The 24,469-nt window shown below is 45.4% G+C and overlaps 1 long non-coding RNA gene across 1 annotated transcript in view; it reads right to left on the bottom strand.

Moving 5' to 3' along the window:
* LOC144295825 (uncharacterized) overlaps window positions 1-24,469 on the bottom strand; it is a 67,624-nt gene that overhangs the window by 18,679 nt on the left and 24,476 nt on the right. Inside the window, exon 2 of the long non-coding RNA XR_013362918.1 lies at window positions 779-814. This is a non-coding gene — a long non-coding RNA (uncharacterized LOC144295825). The remainder of the gene's footprint in view (window positions 1-778; window positions 815-24,469) is intronic.

The following is a 24,469-nucleotide window of genomic DNA, read 5'->3' as shown; positions in this document are numbered from 1 at the left end:
TGTGAATGTAATCTCAAATTGGATTTCCTAAATTATGTATTGCCTAGCTCAGCTAAAGCTTTCCATAAGCTTTCATCTACTTCAGTTGGAGAATAAGGAGTATAAAAAGATATTTCATTCAAGACCTAAATGGCCTTCCTTAGATTCTTTTTTAGTCTTTAGTTAACCTCAATGGGTAAATTATGGCTATAAACAATGCTGAGATGAAAAACATGATCTTTTGTAACATTTCTATCTATCCATCCATCAGAAAAGACATTTTGGCCTTACAATCATGAGGTGGTTGTTAATACAACTTAATTTGTAAGAAGACATGAATATGTTATATACATGGACGTGTATACTAAAATGTGTTAAACCCTAAGTGTATATCCATCCAATAAAAAACAAAGAGCCCCAAAACACTCCCAGGTTTTTTATCACAATAAAATATCCTAAAAATGTGAGAAATCTCATGCTTGACTCTCCACTGATGTGAGGTGACTCATTTGCATTTGCTTACAAAATGAAATCATCCCAAAGTTTGCCTACAGATGGATAGGCCACAACAGCAGAATATTTGGTACCAATACTGCAGATTAATAAAGTTCATTTATGGTCTAATTCTTAATTATAGGAAGAGGAGGCCTAACCTCAAAAAGGAAGATGTCACTCAAAGGCTTTGATAGAAGGTGAATGTTGAAAGTCAAGAAAAGCATAAAGCTGTCAGTCTGAGTCTCCAGAAGTGTAGAAGAGATAGTGGGGTAGGGGAGGGGACAGGAATGGAAGCCCTTCTTACCAGGTTTGGAGCACTGGAGACTCGTAAGGACAAGTCCTGGAAAGGAAGGAAAAGATGTGCTGTTAGCACACAGATGTGTGAAAGATTGTTTGAAGTTAAATTTGGATGTTAGATCTCTATTTGACCTGAAAAAAAATGTATAAAGAAAAAAATATATACACATACATACATGTAGACATTTACATATACACACATACATCTCAAATGGCCTTAATAGCAGATTTTAATAGCATTGAGAAAATGACATGTTCTACCCAACATACTTGGATTGTGCAGCGGCCCCATGGTTCTGGCTGTGTTATTTTATAACTGAAAGCACTGGGTTTCAAATCCATTGATCTTTGGTTAAGTGCATGGACTCCAAAGTCAGAGTGCATAGGGTCAAATCCCATCATTTCTTGCTGCAGGACCCACAGCAATTATGTAACCTCTCTGCCTGGCTTGAAGCAGAATTGAGTGAAAACTACGTGAATTAATGTATAGAAAGGGCTTAGAGCAGGGCTTGGCACTTGTAAACATATGCAAATATATAGTTATTTTGGGGATTTGCTCTCCATGGCTAAAAACTGGACACTTTCTCAGGAATCCTTGTTCCTTTATAGATATTTATTAGACTCTCTCCCCTGGCTCACTACTTGGCTCCCCGTCTGTAAAGAATTTCTGATCCCCAGTCCCTATGGCCTCATTCCATGCGTCCCGAGCTCATCACCATCTCTTACCTCCAGAAACCACCCTTTCCTGGATGTTGCCCGCCACTTCTTAGTTAGGTTCATGTTAATTTATGATCATCATACCATCTGGGTGAATAGAGAGCTGTTCGCTCTTTCGTTCACCAAGCTAACACATATTTAGTGAATGCTGGCCCTGGGTCGGGGTGGGAACAACATAGGCATGAATGAGGCCGGCAATCTCTGCACCCACGTGACTTATCATGTCTTTATTCCCATGCTGGGGGTCCAGGCAGGGTGGGAACAGAACCTCCACCCTATTGCTGGAACTATGTGGCAAACTGCGTACTCCACATTCTGGAGTATCCTATAGGGCTACTCTCTGAACAAGGAGGCAATAAAAGTTTTGGAAGAGAGAATACTAGAGGCACGATGGCTCAGAGGGTAAGAGCAAGGGAGGAAGGGAGCTGGTAGAGGGTGCTCAGGCTCTTGGGTTATGCATAGGTTCCTGGGAAAGGGAGTCAGCTCCAGTAGCATCAGTGGTGTCAAGGTCAGCCCAATGACACCTTGGCTGTAGGAATGGGAAGGCAATTTTAGGCCCAATGGTATAAGTGTAGTTTGTATCACTTTCTCTCCCTGCTGTTGAAGGATAGATGTCCCAAGTTCTTTCAGCAAGAACTCAAGAAAGCTGAAAGCCAGTTAAATAAATTAGTGCAGGGGTGCCTGGGTTAGTGAAGCATCTGCCTTCAGCTCAGGTCATGATCCCGGGGTCCTGGGATCCAACCCAGCAAAGGGCTCCCTGTTCAGCAGGGGGTCTGCTTCTCTCTCTCTCCTTCTGCCCCCCCCCATCCATTCATGCTCTCTCTCTTTCTCTCTCTCTCTCTCTCAAATAAATAAATAAAACATAATAAAAATAGAATTAGTGCAACATGCAGGGTGCTGTCAGAAATGGGAAGAATTTCCAACCGGACACTGATGAGAACTGAAACTGCTGGGAAACAGACATCCCAGCTCAGGAAGGGCAGCTACTGCCCTTCAGAGCTACTAGAGTCCTGTCAAAGGAGGAGTGCTCCCAAATCATACTGGCCTCAGCCTGACCAATCAGGAGAAACCACCAGGAGCAGAGTAGAAGGATAAAGCCACAAGCCAAGCCCAACGATTGACAGACTGTAAGAACATCTGGGGAAAATGTACCAAGTGTCTCAAATCCTGCCAGGGGACAGAAGGGCTTGGATTGGGGCTCCTACTATTTTACTGTAGGGCTCAGAACCCAGACACTTGTCACCATGGCCACCACGTCCTAACACACACACCCTACACCCACCACATCACCATAGGGCTGGGGTTACAGGTGCCGTCAGAGAACAGAGCACCATCAACTCTGTCTCCACATGGGAAGAGGAAGCCAGCACTCAGGGGGTGTAGGGAACACAAAACGGTGCTTTGGCTTCATGATAAAGTCTCACTAAATGATGAAAGTATCCCTTTTGGATGGTAAATTATTATTATTATTATTATTATTATTATTATTATTTGTTGTTGTTGTTGTTGTTGTTGTTGTTAAGATTTTATTTATTCATGAGAGACACAGAGAGAGAGAGACAGAGGCAGAGACAGAGGGAGAAGCAGGCTCCATGCAGGGAGCCCGACGTGGGACTCGATCCCAGGTCTCCAGGATCACGCCCTGGACTGAAGGCGGCGCTAAACCGCTGATCCACCCGGGTTGCCCGGTAAATTATTTCTAAGTAAAATTAACTTTGTTTTAATTATTTAGATTTTGTCATGATGGAGACTCTAGAAGGTTTGCTAGCCAAAATTCATGATCCAAGGGGTACTCAAGAAAACCATCCTGGGAGAGGTGGCTCCTGTGAAGGCTGATGAAGGAGCGGGGGCATCGGGGCATCGGGGACCAAGAGGACTGCCTGGGGGCAGGGGGAAGGTTGGGAGGAAGGACTTAAAGGCTACAGGTGTAGGAGGTGGTTCCTGTGCTGCTGCTGTGTGGGGAGGTGGCTGCAGAGAACCACAAGTGATTAGCAATGACCAGAGCAGAAGCCCGAGCAGCAGGGGGTGGCAACAAGTGTGGCTGAAGAGCTAGACAGATTCAGATGGCTCGCTTGGGGGTTTAGAACCCATCCTGAAGATCGTCAGCCACCGTGACACGGTCAGATTTGTGCTATTGATAAATCACCCCCTGGGGGAGAAGGGACCTCAGGGAAAGAAATGACCTAGGAAGCTGGGTATTATCTCTGAAATTTCGTGTTTATTGATCCGCACTGTGAAGAGTTTTCTTAACGTGTCCAGTCCATCTGGTACCTGGCAGGGAAAGGTAAACTGGTAAGGCTTTAACTGACATTCTCAGAATACTTTTTAAAAGAAACATTTAATGGGAGCCTGGGTGGCTCAGATGGTTAGCAATCAACTCTTGATATCCGCTCAGGTCTTGATCTCTGGGTCGTGAATTCAAGCCCCATGTTGGGCACCATGCTGGGTGTTGAGCTTACTCAAGGAAGGAAGGAAGGAAGAAAAGGAAAAAAAAAAAAAAGAAACATTTAATAACTCCATGCATCAGTTTTGGAGTAAGCATTCATCATAGTAGATTTTCTTCTTCCAAGGCCGGTCTTGTTAAAACTCATATTAGGTCATTGTTTAGAAATATCATGTCTTGCTCTATTGAGAAATTATTGTTGTTCTTACCACTAAAATCCAGAGTCATAAAAGCACCAGAAAGAGGGATGGTAGGAGGCTAACAAAATGTGTGTAGATCACAACTTTAGCCAGCAGGGCAATTATTTCCTTTCGTCTGTCCCACACTAAACCAAGCAGTCTTTCCTTCTAAAGGAGGCCAGTAAGTAACAATGATCAACATGGGGAGGAAGACCTGCATGAGTTTGTCACAAACTAAAAAACTGAGGAAACAGAGGAATAGATGGTTAAACATCGTGTGACTAAAATACTTGAGAAGATGGGGTACCTGGGTGGCTCAGTCCGTTAAGCCATCGGTCCTTGGCTCAGGTCATGATCTCAGCGTCCTGGGATCAAGCCTTGCATGGGGCTTGCTACTCTGTGGAGAATCTGCTACTCCCTCTCCCTCATTCCCTCCTACCTGCTCATGCTCACTCTCTCTCTCTCTCACAAATAAATAAAATATTTTTTAAAAATAAAAAATAAATAAAATAACTGAAAAGACATGGCTGTCAAAAGAACACCTGAGAGAAAATTAATTTTTAACACTTTACATGATCGTATTTTTAAACTTTTTTTATAGTAAAAATGTTCAAGTACGCTAAAAAATAGAGTTGAAATTCCCTCCATGGGGGTACCTGGGTGGCTTAGTTGGGTAAAGTGTATGATTCCTGATTCCAGCTCAGGTCTTGATCTCAGGGTCATGAGTTCAAGCCCTGTGTTTTTAAGCCAAGAAAGAAAGAAAAGAAAGAAAGAAAGAAAGAAAGAAAGAAAGAAAGAAAGAAAGGAAGGAAGGAAGGAAGGAAGGAAGGAAGGAAGGAAGGGAGAAAGAGAGAAAGAGAGAAAGAAAGAAAGAAAGAAAGAAAGAAAGAAAGAAAGAAAGAAAGAAAGAAAGAAAGAAAGAAAGAAGGAAGGAAGGAAGGAAGGAAGGAAGGAAGGAAGGAAGGAAGGAAGGAAAGAAGGAAGGAAGGAAGGAAGGAAGGAAGGAAGGAAGGAAGGAAGGAAGGAAGGAAGAAAGAAAGAAAGAAAGAAAGAAAGAAAGAAAGAAAGAAAGAAAGAAAGAAAGAAATTTCCTCTATGAACCCATCACCCAGATTTAACAGCCATCATTTCACTACACTCATTCCATTAATTTTCATTTTGCTGTATTTTTAAAAAGCAAATCCCAGTCTTCATGCCACTTCACCCCTGAATCATACAATATCCTCTCAAGAAGGGCCCATTTTCCTACATAAACATAATGCCATTATCATACTGAACAAAAATAGTATTCCTTAGTTAAGTAAGCTCTTGAGTTCAACGGTTGATTTGCTGTAATCTCCAAGTTTACAAATAGGTCGTGTTCCAGAAATTTGGTTATAAGCCAGTTTAGATTTCAGGAAACATTTCCCACAAAAGCAACTTTAACTCAAATGTCACCTGAAATGGAACAATAAAAAAACAAACAATTTTCCAGCTAAAAATGGTAGCAAGTAATGCTTACCGCACAAAAATGTTTTATTTCTATGGAATAACCTGGACTAAACTTCTTTGTATACATTGTTTTTGTCCATCTTTAAAATTATTTCTCTTCTAACTGAAATTGGACAATTAGGATCATCCTAAGAATCTTGCTTCATGCTGCCATACTTCTTTGCGGAAGGTGTTATAGACAAGCATTTCTCACATCTTAATGTGCATTGGAATTGCCTGGGCATCTTGTTAAAATGCAAATGCTCCTTCAGTACATCAGGGGAGGGGCTTGAAGGTACCATCTACATTGTCTGCTTATGGGCTGTCCATGGATCACCTGCTACCCCCACCCCCATATTCATACGTTGAAGTCCTAAACCCCAGTACCTCAGAACATGACCTTATTTCGAAAGAGGGTTGATACAGATACAATTAGTTTAGATGAGGTCATCAGGGTGGGCCTTAATCTACTATGACTGATGTCCTTATAAAATGGGGAATCTGGACATAGATGTGGACACCCGGAAAATGCCATGTGAAGTCTGCAGTCATGCTACTGGAAGCCTGGAGAGGACCCTGGAACAGAACCTCCCCTAGAACCTTCAGAGGGAGCATGGCCCTACAGACACCTCGATCTCAGACTTGCAGCCTCTAGAATTGTGTGAGATGCTCAATGTCTGTTGCCTAAGCCTTCGGTTTGTGGTACTTGTTTCCAGCAGCCCTAAGCAAACGAATACACCCCCCTCAGCACAGCCAGGGTTCGGAGGGATCCGCCATTGAACACATTCCAGCACTGTACTCAGGGTTAGAATGATGGCTAAAAACTTAGCCCCTGTGGTCAGGCCCGTGTTCCATCACCTGTCCTGACTCAGGCCAAGCTTTGATTTCGTCCTCTGTGAAAGGGCCATGGTAACATGCAGGCCTGTCTTGTCAGGGTTTTTCAAGAATTAAATAAAAAACACATGTGATGGGCAGCCCGGGTGGCTCGGCGGTTTAGCGCAGCCTTCAGTCCAGGGCGTGATCCTGGAGACAGGGGATCGAGTCCCACGTCGGGCTCCCTGCATGGAGCCTGCTTCTCCCTCTGCCTGTGTCTCTGCCTCTCTTTGTGTCTCATGAATAAATAAATAAAATCTTAAAAAAAAAAAAAAAACCCACATGTGATGTTCCGAACTCTGCTGACTTTCAAGAAAGTATTTTCTAGGGCAAAAAAAAAGGGGAAAAAAACTCAGAAAAACTTGTAGGGAACCAGGGAGCAAGTGGGTAATAAGGAGTGGAAGAAGTAGGTGTGAACCACTCTTTCAAAGCTTTTGTTATTGTTGCTGTTTTTAAGATTTTATTTATTTATTCATGAGAGACACAGAGAGACAGGCAAAGACATAAGCAGAGAGAGAAGCAGGGTCCCCAAGGGGAGATCGATGTGGGACTCAATCCCAGGACTCAGGGATCACGACCTGAGCCAAAGGCAGATGCTTAAGCACTGTGCCATCCAGATGCCCCATTGTTGTTTTTTATTGTTAAAAGGAAAGTTAAAAAGAAATGGGACTTTGAAGAACACACAAGGTCAAGAAAAAGTGTTTTGTTTTGTTTTTTAAGATTTTATTTATTTATTCATGAGAGACACAGAGAGAGAGAGAGGCAGAGACATAGGCAGAGGAAGAAGCAGGTTCCACTCAGGGAGCCCGATGTGGGACTCAATCCCGGGTCTCCAGGATCATGCCCTGGGCTGAAGGTGGCACTAAACCGCTGGGCTACCAGGGCTGCCCAAGAAAAAGGTATTTTTTAGGATGATCTTGGTTGTAGATATCTCATCCTCATTCTCAGAATGGGTGGAACTGGACTATGTCCTCAGGTGCTGGGGAAGGCACAGGGTGAAGTGTGGCCCTGCCTCTTCCGGGTGCTCCAGAGCCTGGAGCCGAAATGCCAAGAGGCAAGTGGAGTCACAGACCAGACAATGGTCATCTGAGGGGGTCAGACAGAGGGGCACGGGTCAGGTAGAAGGAATGAGATGCTCTGCAAACCAAGGAACTCAAATAGAAGTGAGAGCCCCACTCAAGGAGCAGGCAGTGGGACCTGGAGAAATTCTGTGAGGGGGGAACATGGGATCGGAGCAGCATGCATGGGGAGGGCATACTAAATGCACCGAGTGCTGCTCAGAAAAGCCAAGCTTGGGATCCCTGGGTGGCGCAGCGGTTTGGCGCCTGCCTTTGGCCCAGGGCGCGATCCTGGAGACCCGGGATCGAATCCCACATCGGGCTCCTGGTGCATGGAGCCTGCTCTCCCTCTGCCTGTGTCTCTGCCTCTCTCTCTTTCTCTCTGTGTGACTATCATAAATAAATAAAAATTAAAAAAAAAATTTAAAAAAAAAAAAAAAAAGAAAAAAAAGAAAAGCCAAGCTCACACCCCCTTTCAGTCTGTGGTTCGGGTCAAAGTTCCTCAAGCTTTGGCGACATCTCCCAGGTGACCCTGTGCCATCCTCCCACCCTGGTTCTGGGGCAGATATGTGGGCTTTGCCCAATGGGGCACTAACACATGGGACACAGCACAGGTTTGGACTTGCTCACCTCTCCCCTCGCCCACCATCCTAAGGACATGTCCAGGCTAGCCTGCTGGAGAAGAGACCTTTGGCTCAGTTGGACCATCCGTCTGGGCGCCCGCGAGGTGAGGGAGCCTGGGCCAGCCCAGGTAAACCCCCAGCCTGCAGACCCATGCCCTAACTGAATGCTGAGAGCCACTAGGCTTTGCAGTAGCTCATCACATGGTAGAGATGTGGGAACAGATGACTGACCTGGCAGCTATGGCAAGGACTCCTCTTGGAGACCAGAGCCTCCTACCACACACCTGGGTTGTGGGGCTGGTAACGAGAGATAGGTGAGCCACAGACGCCAGGGGCAGAGAGAGGAAGGAACCACGGGAGCCACTAAAATTGGAAGGCCATGACCATGATCACCTTGGCCAATTTCAGGGGTCCTAACCTGACATCCCAAAGGGCAGCCTGTCAGAATTTCCTATACGGGGGTCTCTCTCACCCTTAGACCCAGGAGGTATAATCCTTGTACTCATCCTAGTTACCTAGATGATACCCCAGTATCATCCCCAAAGGGGAAGTACCCCAAAGGTACTTCCAGGTGGCCTGTGGCTCCTCCAGATACTGACCAGCAGGGAGCATCTGAGAGGAGACCATGAGAGTTTCGTCCACAAGCTGGCCTGCCCTCCCCTCACCCCATGATACACCATTTGGAATGTTTTGGGGAGGTTGGTAGGGTCCAGAGCCGGCAGCCAAGAAAGACTTCTTGAAACGACCTCAGTGCAAAATTGTGGTTTTATTAATGCACAGGGGCAGGACCCATGGGCAGGAAGAGCTGCTGCCCCAGGATTGGGAGGGGCGACTGATTATACACTTTGTGGTTGGATCGAAGAAAATGTAAGAAACTTTCAAAAGGGCTTTCATATGCTAATGGTGGAGGCCTGGCTATTGTCAAACCAAGGTTGTTTTTCTCTCCAGTAAGGCATTAACATTAAGATAGCTGGGAGCTTCCCGGAGGAACAGGACACTCTGCCGGCCTCAAGTACTTGGGGGGGGGGGGGGGGGGGGGGCTGCAGGTTATAAGGACAATTCCCTTCATCTACATTTCCTTCTGCCATTGTTTCCCACGTCACCCAGGGTCTAAATGTATTTTGGTCTGAAAGCAGAGAAAAGTGCCCAGCTCTGGAATGGTCCACAGACCCGGTGCCCATGATGGAGGGTCTGGCTGAGATGCAGAGGAGGCAGCAAGATTCCCGGGCAGATCTTGCATCATTGGCCAGTTATACCCTGGGCTTCTCGGCAATGGCTTGCCAGCGACCAGGTCCCTCACCTTCCTGCTGGGCCCCTGGTCACAGGCAGCGACCACAGGCAGTCGCTGCAGGACACCCAAGACCTCTATCCTCAGTGAGTCCCGCACTAAGTTCTATTTCAGATACAGTGGTGGGCAAGACTAGGTCCTGTCCCCGAGTCTCACAGTCTAGAAGGCAGGAGGAGGTGGACAGGGAAGCCACCACTACAAGTGTATAAAGAAGGTCAAAGACGCCTGGGGATGTCACCTGCTCTGAGAATTCTGGGTTTGTTAGTGCAGAAAAATTTCATAAGCTTCATAAGCTTCAGGGCTTCATAAGCTCTGGCCAGTTCCTTCTTTGTGCCCAACCTGGGCCCTTCCCAGACCTGCTTGTGCAGGGAGGGCCAGCCCTGAGCCCCGGGCCAGGGCCTGCAGTCGGCATCACTGGCTGCCTCTTGCCACCCTGACCGGGCAGGCTTGGACGGACAGGTGTTGGCCAGAGGAGGAGGCCACTGTCTCAGTGTGTTCTCTGCCAGGCAGGATATTAGAGACAGGAGCTCTGCTCCCCCAGTAAAGTTACAGGCCAGTGTTTTCAGCCACACCTGAAGAAGAAAGTAAGGCAGGATCAGTCTGTTTTGGACAAGTCTAAGGGTCCTGGTGCCACTGGGTGTGCCAGCAGAGTCCGCCAGCTGTAGGACAGCCCCAGGCCTCACGGACACCGCCCAGCCCGCAGAGGGAGCAGTGGTAGGATTCCAGGACTCTTCTGTGGCTCCGGGATTTGTCCTCGGCAGCAGCCCCACTCTCAGGCCCCGCAGCCGGGTCACCATGGTGCCCAGGGGAGGGGCAGCAAGGCCAAGTTCCAGCCTAGGACTGTCTCGGGGCCCAGACCAACTGTGGAATGTGACGACTGAGCAGGAGAGCCACGCTGGCATTGCCTCGGGAACGGGGAGAGGAAAGAGCCCCAGGACCGGGTGTTGCACCCACTTCTCCCTCGGGGGCAGGTGAGACCTCTGAGCGCTGACTGAAGCCGGGAGCAGACACCCCAGTGTGGGCCCAGCCTAGGCTGGAGCTGGCGGACCCAGGGCCAAGCACGGCCGCGCCGGGAGGGGGCCCCGCTCATGGATCAGGTCCAGGGAAGAAGGGAACCTCGAGGTCTCCCAGGGGTCAGCCTGCTGGGGCGTCCAGACACATCACAGCAGGACGGAAACGGGAAAAGACTAAGAGTTCAAGGTGGAGATGCCCTCCCAGGCTCAGGGAGGGAGTTTGCATAGGGAAAGCCAGTGTGCTGTCCCTCGAGAACCGGGCAGGGGCAGGCCAAAGCATCCGGACACGCGGCACGGGACACGCGGCACGGGACACACTCGGCAGGCCACGGGTAGGGAGCCACGGGTAGGGAACCAAGGCAGGAAATAATGGAAGGAGGCGATGGATGGGAATAGATATTTGTGGAAGGAAGATCAAAGGACATGGGAAGTGGCACCGGCAGTAGAAGAGGGGAGCAGGGCCGGTGGGAGAGAAGGTGGCCCTGCTGGACCGCGAGGGCCCAGAGAAGAAGAGGAAGAGACCAGCAGGCCGGCTCTGGCCCCCGAGTTGGCATGTCTGTGACGCGCAGACCTGTATTCGGCAGCTCCTGACGGAGCCGAAGCAGAGTCTGGACGGCGGGCAGCAAGCCGGCTCACACCTGCGGGGTGACACCCCCGCCCCCCACAACCCGCAGGCCTTGGCAGGGCCTGGCCATTCAGGGACCTGCAGCAAAGTGCTCCTTGGGTTCACTTCTCAATGCTCCAATGTGTTCCCAGAGGCCACATGACCCTGCATCCTGCTTTATGAGTAGCCTCCAGCCCCTGGTCCCATCACTGTATCCTTGCCACCCCTCCTCCCGCTCAGCCACATGGGCTCCTGGGCCTTTAAGTCACCCTATCAGCTGGAGGCACGAAGTGTTTTTCTTAGTAGAGGCTGCAGAAAAAGAAAACTAAGAGCTCTCTGGGATGTGTGAGGAAAGGGAAGGGAGCATTGAGGGAAGGGGTAGGGAGGGAGCACTCAGGGAAGGGGTGAGAAGGGAGCAATCTGAGGAGTGGGGAGGGAGCACTGGAAAGAGGCGAGGAGGGAGCACTCAGGGAAGGGGTAGGAAGGGAGCACTCATGGAAAGAAAGGGGAGGGAGCACCCATGGAAATAGAGGGGAGGGAGCACCCAGGGAAGGAGAGGAAGAGAGAGCATGGGACAGGAGTAGGAAGAATGTGGGGCCACATTTTCTCTCATTCAGCAGACTAGGAAACTAAAAAGGAAAGAAGTCTGGAATACTGGTCTCTCCTTGAACCTACTAATCTTAACCTTGCTTTAAGAGAGTCAGGAGACACACAGTCTACACCTGAGCTCCCCCGAGGGGAGCCCACCCTTCTTTGCAGCCCAGGCCCACACAGCAGCCTTTTAGCTGCAGCTACCACAGTTTTCCTGCAGAACTTCCCAGTTATGCTTCACGGCTTAAAGTAGAAGTAAAATGTGCACTTTCTGGGGTGGCACGTGCACAAAGACTCTGATGAGAATAAATGCTGTTTATTATGATTTACTATGTATCAAGCACATATAAAATTTCATTTAATCCTCACAGAGACACCTGAGGCAAATAGTACTATTACCCCTAAATTTAAAGTGGAGAAAAGCCTGAGCCTTAGTAACTTCCCCAGATTGCACAGCTTGTCATCGGAGGAGCAGGATTTTGGGCTCCAGGGCCCCACTCCTAACCCCAGCTGTGATGCCACACACAGAGGAGGCTCCCTCCCAAAGAGCAAGCTCTGGTCCCAACTGCCCCCTAGGAAGACATGAGGAGGTTGTCCAGCCGGTCCGTCCCTTTTCCCAGAGGCCACTCAACAAAATTCGTCCGGACTCTACACAGGTGCTGTGCCTATTGTTTTAGGGGACCCCTACGGGACCTGATGCTTTCTAGCTGGGCAAGAGGTCACCAGAATGACTACAGTAACTACAGGTAGAAAGTGATTCTCTTAAGAAGCACAGGTGGGGGCCAAGGCAGGACAGGTGCTTTGAGCTGAGGGGAGCCGCAGGGAGGGCTCTGTGAAGGAGCAGGCATTTCAACTGGATCTGCAAGGAAAGGCCGGCTGTGGGCGAGTAAGATCACCAAGGATGGGGCAGTGGGCACGAGGAGAGGCTGGTCCAAAACGATGAAACAGTGGGAGCTGCAGGGACCTTGTGCATTGTCCTTCTGAGCCGCAGCTTTATGTTTATCACACAGCAAGAGCATCCCTTTCCCTGCCCCCACGGACCTGGCTCCCTCTGCACTTGAACAAAACCCACAGCACTCACTGGGAGCTGACAGGCACGATGGGTAAGTGGGAGGGGCTTGGGTCATGTTTCTGGGTGTTCTCCTGCCACCACCTGCCACCAGCCTCCCCCCCGCCCCCGCACCCCCCTGCCTGAGGTGCTGGCCTCCCTGAGACTCAGTCCCACAGCCGTGACCTGGGCTGGTCACTGTGTACCTGCCATGGCATTATCGTGAGGATTAACACTGGCCCGTGTCAAGTGCTCACATCAGCACTGCACACAGTGAGTGCCCAACAGCACAGCTCCCCTTTGCACTAGCAGTAAGAGTAGCAGTAGTTACTACAGAGGCCCGCCCGCGGGCCCCACCAGCTCTTCTGCTGTACCCCAACTCTCCCTTCAAGGCCCTCCATGCTGGCCTTCTTTCCATTTCTTCATAGATCACAGCACATGAAGTGAGAACACACTGGAAACAAATTTGCCATGTGTTTGTCTGAAACTGTTGCTTACTAATACCAGTTACAGATTTTTTTTAAGGTTTTATTTATTTATTCATGAGAGACACAGAGAAAGAGGCAGAGACATAAGCAGAGGAAGAAGCAGGCTCCCTACTGGGAGCCCGATGCGATACTCGATCCCAGGACCCTGGGTTGAGCCAAAGGCAGATGCTCAACCACTGAGCCACCTGGGTGCCCCCAGATTTTTTTTTTTCTATCACATTCTCAATGCCTAGAAGACTGTTTTGTGCAATGCTCAAGGACACTAGGCAAGCCCTATATATTCACCTGCTAATGAATTGGTGGGTCTCCTAGACTCAGGGTGTCAGCCCATAGATACACTCAGAATAAGAAAATTTTTATAGAAATTAATAACTCCTAATGGATGCTAACATATAAACTTACCCTCATATCCTCTCAGATATGTTTTTACTCTGTCCATTATTCACCTCTCACTTAACAGAATTATGGATGGTTACTCACAAAATTGCTATATTTTCTCTGTGGCTCACAGTGAAAACCGAAGGAATGTAGAAGGCACCTATGGGTGCTTCCAGCTCAAGTGGTCTGAACGTCTTCTATCCAGAAATGTGAGTACAAGCGTGGCAATTGTGTAGCAGAACAGGTGATAATTATGCAAGAAATGGTGGACTGTATCTTAGAAGGTCAATTCTAAAGGTCAAGGGAGTGGAAGTCTTTATTAAGGAGAGAAAAAAATGTCAGTTATGTTGCTGTGTATGTAGAAAGGAATCTACTCCTCTATTGACAAAAATGCCGAGGCTGCTGCTTGTGCCTCAGAGGCAACGTTTAGGTTTGTTGACAAATCTGAAAGAATGTGCATTCCTTGGAAAATGCCCTTTTAAATTTTGCGTGTCCTCAGACCCTTCAATGTGACATTTATCAGCTGTTCTTCCTCAGAGTGATTCTTTGGAAGACAGTTTCATGAACTACAATCTTCTCCATCTTACCCTCATCCCCACACCAAGAGTGGTCAAAATACATGAATTCATTCTTTCACCAGATAAGAAAGCTATCCAGTTGCACTTTTTCAGCCTTGATTCCATATTTCCCAAGCACCCGTAAAAATACTGTTTTTTTGATACCTGCAGATACAGTTGACCCTTGATCAATGTGGGTTTGAGGTGCAGGGGTCTGTTTATATACAAATTTTTTCAATAGATTGGAAAATTTTTTGGAGATTTGTGACCCTTTGAACTCACCCACAAACTGTTTAGCCTAGAAATAAAAAGTTAAAAAGTCAGATATGTCATGAATACATAAAATATATGTAGATAGTAGTCTATCATTTACTACCATTATAATATATATGAATCTATTCTAAAAAGTTAAAATTTATCAAAACTTACACACCCAAAGACCATACGTGGCACCACTTCCAGTTAAGAAAAATAAAAACATGGGATGCCTGGGTGGCTCAGTGGTTGGGCATCTGCCTTCAGCTAGGGGCATGATCCCAGGATCTGGGATCGAGTCCCACATCAGGCTCCCAGCAAAGAGCCTGCTCCTCTGCCTGTGTCTCTGCCTCTCTCTCTCTGTGTCTCTCATGAATAAATAAATAAAATCTTAAAAAAAAAAAGGTAGCTGCTTAAAATGCCTATAATGCTAATCATCTTCTGGTGAGTAGTTCATCTCTTCAGTAAATTGTATATCACAGTAAAATGTGTGACTACAATTAGCAGTTAACTACTACTAGTTAAGTTTTGGGGGAGTCAAAATTTATACATACACAGATTTTAGACTGTGTGTGGGGTTGGTACCCGTAACCCCAACATTGTTCAAGGGTCAACTGTACTCTATCTTTCATACTTAAATCTGAACTCTTGCCTCTGGACCTCCCCTGCTAAGCCCTGGAGCTAGCACCCTATTTGTGAGCTAATTCCATGGCCTGAGAGACTAGGCAATTGTCCATTTCACCTAAATTGGTCCTTGATTCTTGTTTGCTACTAAACATGCATATCTTTTAGAACATGGTTTCATATATCCATCTAAATTTACTCAACTTCATCAGAATATGAGAAATGAAAACAATATGAAAATGTGAGCACTGTATACAGGTTGTCAAAGAACAGAATTTCTTTTTTTTTTCTTAAGACTTTATTTATATTTATTTATTTGACAGAGAAAGAGAAGGAGATTGCACATGACAAGCAGTGGGGAGAGGCAGAAGCAGAGGCAGAGGGGAGAAAGAAGCAGACTCCACATGGAGCAGGGAGCCCGATACAGGGCTTGATTCCAGGACCCCAGGATCATGACCTGAGCTGAAGGCAGCTACTTAACCAACTGTGCCACCCCAGCACCCCAAAGAACAGAATTTCTTTACAATTAAATGTTATGTCATCTAGCACTTAACTCCTCCCCTAGAGAGCAGAAAAAGCAGGGTTATTATAAAATAAGGACTTTCCAGGTATTATTTACTTAAGGAAATTTTAGAGTTTTTTAAATTGAAAGCAAGTTGGCAAAGATAATTTATATTTAGTAAAAGGTAGAAATATAAAAGGGAATGTAACGCATTTTCAAATGCCTATCAATTACTTCCTCTGATTTATTCTCACCTAGAGTAGATAATTAATAATAATAATAATAATAATAATAATAAAGAAGCAAAGTAGGAGCTAAGTTCTCCCTGGGAAGCTGATGGTGGGAAGAGGTTTATTATTTTATTATCTGAGTGCCCCTTTTCATCCTACTGTTGGCTTAAGCTCACTGTAGAGTCAGTCCCTGGTAACTGACATTGGATAATGTGAATGAACATCATTTGGGATGATAAATAGTATGGAAAGTAAATTTTCAGCCCTTGTAACAGAATAATCTTGGAACTTAATTAATTGGTACAGTGTTTTGATCCTTCCAGAGTCTTCCCAGTAGTAGGGAAGACTCTATGATGTCTTCTATGATGCCTCTACCAGTTCTAGGAAAACACCTGAAGGAACAGAGTCATGATGGAGGAAGTCTCTTCTTCACCGACTGTTCAGTCTTCTCCCCTAAGGGGAGCACCACACTCCTGGATGGCCAGTGAGTCAAGAAAGCAAAAACCTGGAGAACTACATAGCCTGAAAATAAATGATCTGTAGCACAGGCTTCCATATTTCATGAATCACAAATATATAAATGTCAATCCAACCTAAATTATATCAATTTGATAAGGAAGAAATAAGCAATTGACACGTTAAAAACTTTGAACGTTGATATAAATGATATGCATTCAAAATGCACACATAGCCTGTCAGTATAAGGAGTCACTATTTTACTCCTAACTATGTAGTTGACAGCAAAGCAATATTTCGTGGTTTTATTTCATTTGTATAATAACTTCCTTCTTTTTGTAATTTACAAATATTGTTCATGATACTTGGAGATTTTATTTTTTAAAGATTTATTTATTTATTTATTTATTTATGAGAGAGAGAGAGAGGGGCAGAGACACAGGCAGAGGGAGAAGCAGGCTCCATGCCGAGAGCCCGACGTGGGACTCGATCCCAGGACTCCAGAATCGTGCCCTGGGCCAAAGGCAGGCGCTAAACCGCTGAGCCACCCAGGGATCCCCGATACTTGGAGATTTTAAAAAGCAATCCTTTACCAGGGCACCTGGTTGGCTCAGTCAATAGAGCATGTGATTCTTGATCTCAGGGTTATGAGTTCAAGTCCCATGTTAGGCAACAGAGCCTAGGAAAGAGAAAGGAAAGAAAAGAAAGGAAAGAGGGCAGCCCCGGTGGCACAGCGGTTTAGTGCTGCCTGCAGCCCAGGGCCTGATCCTAGAGACCTGGGATCGAGTCCCACATCGGGCTCCCTGCATGGAGCCTGCTTCTCCCTCTGCCTCTCGCTTGCTCTGTATCTCTCATGAGTAAATAAAATAAAATCTTTAAAAAGAAGAAAGAAAAAAAAAGAAAAAAGCAGTAATCCTTTACCAAAGGCAGAGAGGCTCTGCCTTGGAGAGGATATAGCATGCCTGGAAAGAACCCATGTCCCTGAACAGCCTTTAGAGGTAGACCAGAACTCCAGACTGCTCACCAGGACATACGAAAGGAGAGAAGAGTAAATTTTTATATTTAAAAAACAATAGTAATATAGATTGTTCATATATGTAGTAAATATACAAAATGATTTATGAGGTGGCCAGAGAAGAAAATGGAACTGGCAGGAGCTTCAACTGTATTGGTTCTTTTTATGGGTACTGTGTACACAGATGTGTACTGTGTTTTTATTCATATATTTTAAAATGTTTCTAACATTGTATTATACATATAAATTAAATTAAATATAGAACAAAAAGTAAGCTATATTTTAAGATATCATTAACATAGTGAATAATGGCTGATGAATAATGTAAAAGAAATTGTTCTGCAAATATTTTGCGTTTGCAAAAGAACCACAGACTTTCTCCTTTCATATTATTAATAATTTATTTTTTGCTTTAATTCAAGGTTTTTTGAAATGCATCATATGCAGTTCAGTCTGTGTTAGGGTACTACCAATACAGTATATAAAGAGCTGATTACATAATGAAGATGCTAATCTTAACTCTATTATTGTTTTAATTTTAGGTTTTCTCAAAAGCTACTTGTTATCATCAAGTCCCTTCATGCCTCCCAAGAGGACATTACTCCATATTTAGCACAGCAGCCTATTAATTCATGTTTGTCACACAGATACACAAAACACCGTCTTTTCTTTGTGTGTTCCATTCATTACTTAAGCTGCCAATCTTTTTTAAAGTCTAATTTACCAAACCTTCTCTTGTAAACTTGCTGTTATCTCAAGGCCCAGCAATGCAATTGTCACTAGTGTCTGAGAAGCAATGCTTACTTAGCTTGAGATGTCTGTTACTGAGACATGAAAATGAAGTAATTCAACCCTTTCCCGGAGTTATTTGATACAGGTACTCCCCCTCCTTCTCTATATATGTACACACACACACACACACACACACACTGCATTTATAGACCAATGTGGGGAGACAGGGGGAGAGTGCTATAAACAGAATGATGTAGAACCAGACAAAAAGGATTCTGAATTACTGCAAATGCTGTTCTTCGTAAGACTTCGTGATGGCCTCAGGGAGCCAGGGAGCCAGCCACACACCCAGGCCTGAGTTCACAGGGACAATCAACAGAAGAAACGACAGAGATATTCTCTGGTCACCCCATATGCAAAAAAAGAAAAATACTTAGCTGCACCACTTCTGGGAACATCAGAAGCAAAGGTTCTGACAGGGACCCAGTTCCTAAAGGGGACAGCAGGTGACGTTAAGGTTGTACCAATCCTGTATATTATGACTTATGAGGACAGGGAAGCGGGGGTTCCTAAGGACACGGCTGAAGAATGAGGGAAGCAGAGCAGCATCAGGCAGGAATCTCCGTCAGAGAATACAGCTGTGCCCCACCTACGGGATGGGTTCTAGGGATGCTGAGATTCTGAATCCATCCCTAGATGAGCCAGACTAGACTTGGGGCAATCTCCTTTCATGGAGACCCTGAGGGAACTGGGGAAACTCTTCCCTGGCTTCTAATCCTTATAGTCAGGTCAGTCCAACAGGCATGGATTGAGGAATCCCGAAGACCAATACAAATCCCACTTCTGTCCATACCTCAAGCCATGTAGGCCAATTGTGTGTTTTTCCAAGCCCAGAATGCTGTCCTAGGAAAGCCATCACCAGCTCCCCTACTCTCGAACCCAAATATGTTAACTCTCTCCTCTATGAAATACAGATCCAGAGTGACATTTATCCATTACTGGAATCAATCCATTTCTCAACACACCAGGCTTGCCTATGACTGCAAATACCCCAGGAAGAGACTTTTTCTTTTACCCCTGGAACTGCAAGCCTAACTCAGAGTTTGCTATATTCTTGTCATTCAATATATTTTCATGCAACACATCTTTAGAAATGCTTTTAGATCCTAGGTCCGGTGATAGGATGAGCTATGGGATGGATAGATGAATAAATAAATGGATGTGACCAGACCTCCTCTGACACAACCACGTCATGTTATGGGGGAAGAAAACCCTAACACTGCTTTTTAGAAGCTCATACCTCAAGCATGCACCAGATCATGTCTTTGCAGCCTGGGTATGGGGCTCAGTCAACCTCTCCATCTCCACCATCACCTTAAGTGAGTTAAATGTCTACATAAATGACTGCTGGCCTCTCAATTCCCCTCATCTCCTCACCTCCCATGATCTTTTCCTTTATTCTGCCAACTTTCCCATAGTCATATCCTGGACCTGTCCTCTCCCAGAATCTATGTCCCATTCTCTTCAGCAAGCTTCTCCATAGCCTTTCCCCATAGATTGCCTGCTCAGTTATCACCTCCCTGGAGATGCTCTAGAGAACTCCATTAAGTCCTCTACTTTCTCCAACCCATCAGTCCCCTCTTTTCTTCATGGCCCTCCTTATCTAAGGGTCATCATTTAAATAACAGCCATGCCAGTATCCTAGCCCCCTCACCCCTCTGTCATCCCACCCATCACACTCACCTAGATGGATTTAACTCCCTGCTTCATCAGTTTGTGGGCTCTCCTAGTGAGCATCACAGTCAAGTAAGAAGAGACAATTCATGATCGCCAACTTCAACAAGGACATCTCTCTGATCAACTCATTCTCCCACGTCCTGTGGTGACTACTACACACTTTCTCCACTCTCCTCAAATTCCCAACCACTACCCAATTATCACAACCTCTTGCTTGGTAGACAGCTTCACTTCCTATTTCTCAGAGAAAATACATGTCATCAGACAGAAAGTCCATTAAGTCCCTTGCCATGCCTGTAAACCTATGTATGGCTCCATGTGTCCCTTCTCCTTTGTCTTACACTTAGAGCGGAGGGCTCTCCTCTCTGGACCCCACATGCCTCTGGCTATACCACCCTACCCCATTTCTCCCTGAACAGTTAAAGCAAGATACAAGACATGCCTCATCTCTTCCCTTCAGATCCTTCTTCAGCTGGGTTCCTCTCTCATTCCTAAACTCATACAAAAGGGCACCAATAATGTCTGTGCTACGAAATCCAATGGAGATATTTTAGTCCTCAATGTACATCAAAATACCTGACCTTTCGGCAGCCTTTGAAACTCTTAATCATCTCTCTCTCATAAAACATCTCCTCCTTTGAATTCTGTGATGCCATGCTCTATTTGTTGTCCTCTCTAACAAGGCCCTTCCCTCTCCTTCCCAGGTTCCTCTTTTCCACCTGGCCGTTACCTGATGTGGTTCTTCTAGGCTTGGTCCTTGACCCTCTTCTGTCTTATTCTACACTCTCTCCCTAGGTAAGTTCACCCAGGCTGCATTACTGTCTGCTACAGGTTGAATGGTGCCACCATAAAAATGTGGAGTCCTAATCCCCAGCACCTGTGAATGTGACCTTCTTTGGAAACAGTCTTTCAGATAATGAAGGTATGATGAGGTCATTAGCCTGGGCCCTACTCTAGTATGACTGTCCTTACAGAAAGGGGAAATTTGGACAGAGAGACAGACATACACATAAGGAAGATGATGCAAAGACATGAGCAGAAAATAGCCACTTACAAGCCAAGGAGACAGGCCTGGAACAGATGCTCCCTCACATCCCTCAGAAGGAACCAGGCCTGCAGATGCCTTGACCTCAGCATCCAGCCTCCAGAACTGTGAGACAGTAAGTTTCTGTGGTTTAAGCCACTCAGTATGTGATGTTTTGTTACAGCAGCCATAGGAAGCTGAGACACTCTCGAGTCCCACAGTTCTATCTCCAATCTAAGACCTCTCTCACAAGCTACCAATCCACTATCTTAACTGGCTACTCGACACCTTTTGTGGAATGTCAGAAAAACACTACAAATCAAAATTTTAAAAGAAAGAAGGAAAGAAATATAAGGTTTCCTATTGCAATAAGTCATATTCCCCTGAAACATGATGATAATTCTTAAAACCTCTTACTCCATCCGCATGGTCCCACATCCAACCAACTCTGAATGCTCTCAAGTCATCCTCTATATTCTATCTGTCCCAACAACTCCAAGGCAAAAGGTGTCATCATTTCCTTGCTGGAAGAGAGAGCTCAAGATCACTCAGGAGGACCGGTAGCAGTGCCACTTGCTCTGAGCCGGTTACCTCTCTAGTCTCATCTGGTTTCACTCTCCCTTGGCACCACTGTTCACTGGTCTTTCATTTCCTTAAACACAACACAATCCTTCTCCCACACAGGGATGCTTCATGTACTCCCCTAGAATCCTCTTCTGGGGCTGCCCCCGGTTTTACATGGCTAGGTCCTCTGTGTGATTTAGTTCTCGGCTTAAATGTCACATTCCAGAAAGGCCCCCCTGGCCGGTGCTATCCGGAGTCACTTCTTCTGGAGCAGTTCTCTATCTTAGCCTTATTTATTTCCTTCATAGATCTGATCCCATTAGTGAACTTTCTGCTGTCATGTATTTTGCTGTGGTCTGTCTCTCCACAAGATTTCTTTTGAGAAACCAAGGGCTGCTTCTGCCTTGTCCATCATCACATGCACAATGTCTGGGAATGAAAAAAAAAAAAAAAAAAAAAAACAATGTCTGGGAATGTTCCTAGACACTCAAAGCCTGCCTGGCTTTGCAGTCTCTTCTCCTACCACACTATCTCTCATTTGGTTCCACACACCCAGCATGTTCTCCTCCAAGGCAGGACTCCTTTTGTCTATCCATATCTGTCCGGTTGAACTCCTACTCATACTTCAAAGGTTCTAACACCCACCACTTCCTCAGTGAAGGCTTCTCAGCTCCCACACAAGGTCAGGCTCCCTGTTGTACCTTCTGGCACAACATCTTCCTCCTACCAGAAATGAAATTTTCCATTGGATCAATGTCTAACTCTCCCAGAAGACCATATGCCCCTCAAGGCAAGAATCATAATCAGTTTTGATCACCATTGTATCCTAGTGCCCAGCACAACACTGGCATATCACTGCTTTAAAAAATATTTGTTTGATGAAGAAATGAAGCAATTTGCTCAAAGTTACATAGCTTATTATTAGAGGCCAACCAGGGACTAGACCCCACATTTCCTAACTCAGTATCTTGCATAGATACATATGCAAATACATGATACATTAAAATGTGTAAAATGCGTATGTACAATTTAAAGGAAAAAAGAGTACTCACGTCTGCTCAGGTTCAACAATAAAATACCTTTGTTATCTTAGAAGCCTCTGGTATGCTCTCCCTAATAGCATCCCCTTACTATTCCCAGGGGTAACTGCCATCCAAAATGTTATTTATTTTTTTAAATTGTTTTATTTATTTATTTATTCATGACAGACATAGAGAGAGAGAAAGAGAGGCAGAGACACAGGAGAAGGGAGAAGCAGGCTCCATGCCGGGAGCCCGACATGAGACTCGATCCCGGGACTCCAGGACCACACCCTGGGCCAAAAGCAGGCGCCAAACCGCTGAGCCACCCAGGGATCCTCCATCCAAAATGTTATTAACTGTGTTCCTGCTTTTGTGATAAGGATGTATCTCGAAGTAATATACTATTTAACGGAGCATGTATATATTCTTTTGTGCATTGCTTTTTTGTTATTGTTTAGCATTATGTTTTTGAGATTCCTTCATATTAATGTGTACAGTTGGAGGTCACCTTCACTGCTGGACAGTTATCCCATTTTATGAATATACCACAATTTCTCTAATTTTTTACCGTTCATAGCCTCTAAAAGTCCAATTTGTGACCGTTACAAACAACCCCAACATTGTCATGAGCATCCCTACGCTTATCTCCTTGTATGTGTGTTTGTGTCTCTGAAGTAGTATCTAAGAGCACAGCACACGTTCACCTGTGTTGGCATACCAAACATCAGTTTTCTGACACTTCAGAACCTCTCAGCCATCTCCAGGAAATCTGATTACACATTCTGTCCTGGTGTCCCTGCAGCAATCAGCTTGGTGAGTTTTGCTCAGCTGCCACCAGCAGAGACAACTTCAGGCAGTTTCTGCCTCTACTGCTAGCTCCTAATTTCCTCCCTGCTTCGAACTCTGATGAGGCGCCATGCTGGCCATGAACTCTACCTTTCTAGCTGTTAGGCCACATGTAACCTGAAACTATAGGGAAGTCAGCTCCCCATGGGGCAAACTTGAATCCATGGGGAGCTGGAGGAAGGAGGGAGAGAGAGAGAGAGAGAGAGAGAACCAGCAGGCAAGTTCACTCTCCCTACCCACTGCAGAACAGCCCAGTAGGTCACTCAGAGAAGCAACTCCCTCTGCTTTCCCTTCTGTCTCCTTCCTTCCTGCTTCTTGGGACTGTGCTCCCCAGTAACATGTGAGCAGAGCTTTGCCTAAAGCTCTCTTTTCCATAGAATCTAGACTAAGATTCTAGATAAGGCAAAGTTCTATATTATTGTGGTTATACCAATTTTTTACTTCCACCAGTAAAGTTCAATTGTTCTACAACCTCTTCAATACTTAGTATTACCCAACTTTTAAATTTTCTGCCAGTCTGGGGAATATCAAATGCCATCTTTCTGTGGTTTTAGTTTTCATTTTGATGCTCACCAATAAGGGTGAGCATTTTTTTATGTTTTGGGGCTGCTTGTTGTTGAATATATTTTACTATACTGTCTCTCAGGTTTAGTGAATTGACCACTTAGTATTGTTACAGGCCAGATACTTGGCTTAGGAATCTTAATAATAAAGTGGCTTTGGATTCATTTTACCTAAATATCTAAGTAGAGGAAAGTCTGATATTAAAAATTAAAAAGATTTCTGATTCTGAAAAAAATGGAGTATTAGGAACCAGAGTTACCATCTCACCTTAAAAAATACCAAACAGCAATAATTTTTTTTTAAAAATCTGAAAATATGAAACAACAGTTTTCAAACATTAAAAATCAGGCAATATGTGAGAGTGATCCCAGAGAGACAGGAGACAAATTCAGTAAGCCCTTTGGGGTGCCTGGTAGACTCAGTCAGGAGAGCATGGGGCTCTTGATCTCAGGGTCATGAGTTCAAGCCCTAGGTTGGGTGCAGAGTTTACTTAAAAAAACAAATTAGGTGAGCTTTTGATTGCTCCAGTGAATGCCAGGAGAGAGCTAAGCTACTGGACAAGGAGGAAGGATCCAGACTCAGTCTAGAGATCTCCCTGAGTTGAGATGGAATTGTGTTTTCAGAAGAACATGGTCCATACACTTAAAATTACAAAATGCTGCTGAGACAAAAATGAGAGATATGCTGTGTTAATGGATCAGAAGATTCAACAGTGCTAGCGTGTCGGCTCTTTCCAAATTGATCTAAACATTCTATATAATTCCAGTCAAAATCCCCACAGTCTGGGGCACCTTGAT

This window comes from Canis aureus, chromosome 24 (genome assembly GCF_053574225.1).
Source record: "Canis aureus isolate CA01 chromosome 24, VMU_Caureus_v.1.0, whole genome shotgun sequence".
Classification (NCBI taxonomy): Eukaryota; Metazoa; Chordata; class Mammalia; order Carnivora; family Canidae; genus Canis; species Canis aureus.
The sequence above is the reverse complement of the archived record's forward strand: the minus strand, read 5'-3'. Positions and strand labels throughout refer to the sequence as shown.